This window comes from Spermophilus citellus (genome assembly GCF_964194105.1).
Source record: "Spermophilus citellus genome assembly, contig: SCAFFOLD_142, whole genome shotgun sequence".
Classification (NCBI taxonomy): Eukaryota; Metazoa; Chordata; class Mammalia; order Rodentia; family Sciuridae; genus Spermophilus; species Spermophilus citellus.
Window position 1 is genome coordinate 788,711 of NW_027672820.1, and position 5,585 is coordinate 794,295.

The following is a 5,585-nucleotide window of genomic DNA, read 5'->3' on the forward strand; positions in this document are numbered from 1 at the left end:
AATCATTCTGAAAGTGAATATATATTAGAAAAATTTAAAATAATTTACTATAAAATAATTTACTTTTTGCATATACTAAAACAAGAGGAGAAATAAATTATAGTTTAAAACTTCATAAGAGAACCAATGACATTTTTTTCTTCATTCTTCATTCAGTTATACTGAGCTACTTCTTTTTTCAAGGAGAGTAGTATCATTACCTCAATTTTATAGCAAATTTTGATATTTGGTATAGCTTATAATTTGTCCATATTGGAGAGTCTTTATTCTGACTGTCTGGGACTGCTCCCTACAGGAACAAGTTGTCTCTGCAGGAAACAGCCTAGAGCCTCAACATTTTAGGATATTTAAAGGCGAAAACCACATCCAGATTGACTTGGCAACCAGCAAGCAAGCAAGCAAGAAGTAGTACAGAAGCTGAATAAAGCCATTAGCGAAACAATGCAATGTCTTAATCAAATTTTCATCTCATTCATTTCTCCTGGGATTTTTTCATAATCATAATCAAAAGAGAAATGGATCAAAGTGACCCTAGTTGAATACAAATTAAAGAATGGCTACTAACATCTAATCAATTATTCCCCAATTAGATTATAGTTCCAACTAAAGATTAATGGAATATATCCAGTTGTCAGTCTAGTTATAATTGAGAACCTAATTAACATAAAACCATACCAGGGTTGGAAAAAGTAGGGTGTAACTGCAGGTTAATTTCTGCAAAAATACACCTGATAAGACTTTGTAGAATTTTTAAATAGAGACAGGGAAAAGTACAAAGAAAATAACAGCAAGAAACTACCCAAGAAGTATAAATTAAATTCTTGATTAACATAACACTTATTCACTAGTTTTTCCAGTACGAATAAACAAATGGCTTTATAACAGATTTGTTCTAGAAAGTGAAAAAATTTAAAAATTCGTTATAAAAATCGAGTAAGTCTTGTTCTACTTGTAATACTTACTTGTTGGAATTGAATCTGCAATTTTTGACTTTGCTCCGTCAATGCTAAAAGTTCTCTCACCGTTTCATCCCTTTCCCTTCTTGCCTGTTGTATATTGGCGGTGAGCTGTGTGATAATAGCATCTCTTTGTTTAACTGCTGCTTCAAATTCTTGTAACTAAAGGAAATCAGAGAAAAGAATTACATTCTAGGCTTATATTTTACATAAAACTGATTATCATTATTACAAGCAACTTTTTAAAAAATATGAGATTCAAAGCACATTAGTGGAATTCTTACAATTTATATGCTATCTCCCACATTTGAAAGCTATGAGCTTTAAGAAATTTGTTTTACTTCCAAATCAATCTCAAAGAAATTAATGTGCACATGCAAAAAATTTTCACTTGTTCTGGCTTTTCTATATATCTAATTCTAGAAGCAAATGCCTTTATATTGGGGAGCTCCCCCAATCTGTTACAAGGCAACACCATAAACTTGTTTTTGGAGAGGATGAAACTGAAATCTATTCTGTCATCCTCATTAATGTCCCATTTTCATCTTGAGTTCATAACTGATTACTTAATACAAGAGAGGTCACTCTAACTGCAGAGAATATTTACAGGGACTTGCTGATATTCTTAATGGGTTTAAGTCATCATTTTTTTAAAAAAATGTGATTTATACCACAATTTTCTTTCAGGCTCATTAGAAAAACATCTATCCTGAAATCACTAAAGTTATTTTACTCTATCTTATTAAGTTAAATAAACAAAGTAACATACATGTTACCCCTATTAGTTGAATTCTAGTTGTAAAATGGGATTCTTAATACTATGCGCAAGAACCCCATTTTTCTCATGAATGAGATAATCTTAAGTTAACACCTGTAATTCTCATTAAATACATAAACTATCATTAAAATTTCCTGGAGGGCTGGGAATGTGGCTCAAGTGGTAGTGCCTCGCCTAGCATGCGTGAGGCACTGGGTTCGATTCTCAGCACCACATAAATGTAAAATAAAGATATGTGTCTACCTAAAAAAAACTAAAAAATAAATATTTTTTAAAAAATTTCCTTTTTTGTTTTTGTGAGTAGCAAACAAAGGCCACAGAAGGTAAATGTACCTGATGCAATCCTTCAGTCCCATAGGTGGCCCTCATTTCTTCCAGTTCTCTGTTCAGTTCTTCGGGCTCATGTTCAGGTTTCCCAACTAATTCGTTTTCTATCAACTCTAGGCGAGTCTCACTATAGTGTGTGCCTTGTTCAGAATAAGAATCAACGACACCAAATTCTTCTTCCTAAATCAAACCAATATTTTTAATGATTCAGTACTAGCAACATTCCTGAGATAGGAATTCGAATATTGAATTCCATAGCAAAATCCACTTTAAAACATCACTCTTCACTTTGAAGTTCACTTCTATAGCAATCTGGTTTGCTATTAATGTGATATTACCTTAAAAGCACCTAAACAGCATATCTGCAAATTTTGTTCCAATTCAATGTTATAATGAAAATGAGGTAACTTTATTTTGTTAAGCAGTAAAGAAGATCTAGTAACTTTTAGAAATCACATACAGAAAGAATTACATACAGGAGAAAGCTTGGTTAGTAAGTCAACTGGTTTTAAATAATAAAAAACATTAGTATCATGAGTAGTTTTATATACTGTACCATTAATAAATTGGTAGGCTTTTCTGTTTTCACCACATTACAGCAATCATTTACCTGTATAAAAAAATTTCCTGATATATTATGATAGACCAAATTTTATTTACCTAACAATAATATTTCTACTAACTGTATCTTTTACATCTAGGGAAAATGCCTTAATAGCAAAACAAATATGGTGATTATATTTAACTGAAGTATCTAAGAGGCATATCAAATGTCAATCATTCCTCAAACATCTAAGTTCTTACAATGCAAAAGACACTTTCATTTAAGTAACTGAAGTTCTAAGTGCAGTTCCTATTTAGTCTTCAGAAAGATAACTAAACGCTTCAAGTTACTAGATCTTCTTTTACAAAATGCTTCCTTAAAATTAGCTAAATATATTTTTAAAATTAAGCCCTATTTATTTTCAAATAAAACCATTTACTGGTATAAATTTAATTAAAGGCTAGTAAGCAAACCAAGGGAAATAAAGAGGTAAAGAACACTCCCCTAAGAACTTTCCTCTGGGGATAGTACTACTGCTAGTCACGCCATCCAGACAGATGAGGGGGTTTTCTTTAACATATCACCACTTGTCTGTAGCACAGATATGTTGTAGTAAGAGAAAGGAGGATGATAGAGTACAAAAACCACCTTCATTCCTGCACACATTCCTGCCCATATCTTAAGCCTTCACAATTCTATGTTAATAGAACCCAGGAGAATGAAATTGTTAACACTGAAATATGTAGGACAGACTAGTCAGAATGTCTAGAGTTAGGATTAAGACTATATGAGCCATGACACTTTAAAAAGTACAAATCCTAGTACTGAAGCTGTAGCCCAGTTGTAGAGCATCTGCCTAGTATGTGCAAGGCCCAATACCCACAACTGCCAAATAAAAGGGGGAGAGGGTCCTAACTAAGAGACTTTTTAAAAATCAGTTTGATTGCTCTACTTTTATTCTAAGAATAATTTCTGAGAAATAAAGCTAAAGGGAAGGCAAAAAACCAACTTTTCATTTCATTATGAATTACAATGACTTATAATAAGGCATATAAAATTTATCACAAGGCATTGTTATAAATACAAAAGTACCAAGAACTTTTACATATATAGTAGATGTCATCTGTAAGCCAAAAGCATCAAAGACACCATTCCTCTAATTTATGTAACTCTTTTAAATAAAACTAAATCCTTAACATGCCATCAGAAAAATTCAAGTTCTTTAAAAGAATTATCAGTTCTTGATGCTAAAAAGTCAATGACTTTGTCAAGCTTCCCTCAGGTGGATGCTAATGACTTTTCACTGCCACTACTTTCTAGTTAGGGGTAGAATGTTTTAAAATCTGGATGAATACTTACATCACCAGAAAAGACTTGTTCATGTTTAAGCGTTTCTTCATTGTTTAGAGTTCTCATTATTGTGGATTCAGGCATCACGGCCGATCCAACACCCTGAGAACTATTTATGAACATCTCCTCACTCTTTGATTGATCAATATTCAAGCCATGAACATCACTTTTATTGCTTGAGGTTTTCTTCTTTTTTGGCTTCTTATGAGGGTTTTGTCCATCCAATCGAGCTCTTCTTTCTCGAAACTTGGCAAGCTACAGGAAAAAGTATCATTAACATCAATGATAATTTTTCTTTGGGATCACTTTCTTTAAAAGATCAAACTATCACCAAATTAAAATGATGATAATAATATAGATGACTTCACAGTTTCAGAATAACTATTGGATTGAATATTCAGGTTGTAAAGTTTGTAACACTAGGTACTTGTGAATGAACTTATTAAATATTGAGGGGTAAGAAATGAACATGTCAAGTCTAAAGAAGAGGAAATTAGAAATTAAAAAGATAATGTTCTAGGCCTATATTACTCATTATATGAGTTATATTACTTTTTCAGAAAAATTAACCAGAAGGTAAACCCCATGAGGGCAAGGACTTTTTTTCCTCCCTACTTCTATATATTAAAAGCCTAGAGCAATATTAAATAAATGTATGTTGAATTTTTTATCTATTTTTTTAAAAGAGACAGAGAGAGAGAGAGAGAGAGAGAGAGAGAGAGAGAGAGAATATTTTAATATTTATTTTTTAGTTATCGGCAGACACAACATCTTTGTTTGTATGTGGTGTTGAGGATCGAACCCGGGCCGCACGCATGCCAGGCAAGCACGCTACGGCTTGAGCGCACCCGGCTGCCGCAAACTCGTTCCCCAGGCCTCCTCCCACCCTTTCCCGGCCACCGCCTCCCACCTGTGGCCCGGCGGTCCCCTGCTCTCCTACCTTCTTTCTACCAGCTTCTATCATTCTCCTTCTTTCTTCGTCCTCCATGGCTTCTGCCTAAAGAAGAGGAAATTAGCTGAGTTAGGGGAATAACTATTCTATAACTAGAACAGGGGAATAGAGGGATTCTCATTCACAGTATAATCTCTGGATTTAAGATTATATGAAAATACACACAAAAACAAGGAGCTCCAAACACACTTGTTCTGTTCTACTACTTTATACAAAAGATATCGTCTATAATTATCTTTTATACAAAAAAGATAATTAGCCTATTAGCTATACAAATGCTCACTGCAGCCATATTTATAGTGGGAAAAACTTACAAGTAACTTAAAATTTTAAACAGCAGTGTTTTATCATTTGTCTGTCATCATCAGAATTTGTACCAAACCCTAGTCATCGATACGTTATCATTTACTTAATATATTTTAAACAGTGTATTTTCTTTAAATTGAAAGTTAATATCACTTGTTATTTCTTTTAAGAGATAAATTGAAAATAAAAGAAATGATAAATCTATTCTTGAAATTTTAGTTAGAGGTTGCTGAAGGCTATGAAAAAAATGGACAAAATAAAAGACTGTTAAAGACAGACAAGCATCAAACAGATTTTCGTTATCATAAGCAGAAAGAAAACTGAAAACGGTAAAAACTTTCTTACAATACTATCCAAAGTTTTTTAAGACCT

General features: G+C 32.8%; 1 long non-coding RNA gene across 1 annotated transcript; it reads right to left on the reverse strand.

Moving 5' to 3' along the window:
• Positions 1 to 615: 615 nt before the first annotated feature.
• Positions 616 to 2,923, reverse strand: LOC308640558. The gene is made up of 3 exons (XR_014020302.1): positions 2,618 to 2,923; positions 2,068 to 2,241; positions 616 to 1,118 (listed from the first exon to the last, which is right to left on the reverse strand). It is a non-coding gene; the product is annotated as an uncharacterized lncRNA (long non-coding RNA).
• Between the last annotated feature and the right edge of the window lie 2,662 nt (positions 2,924 to 5,585).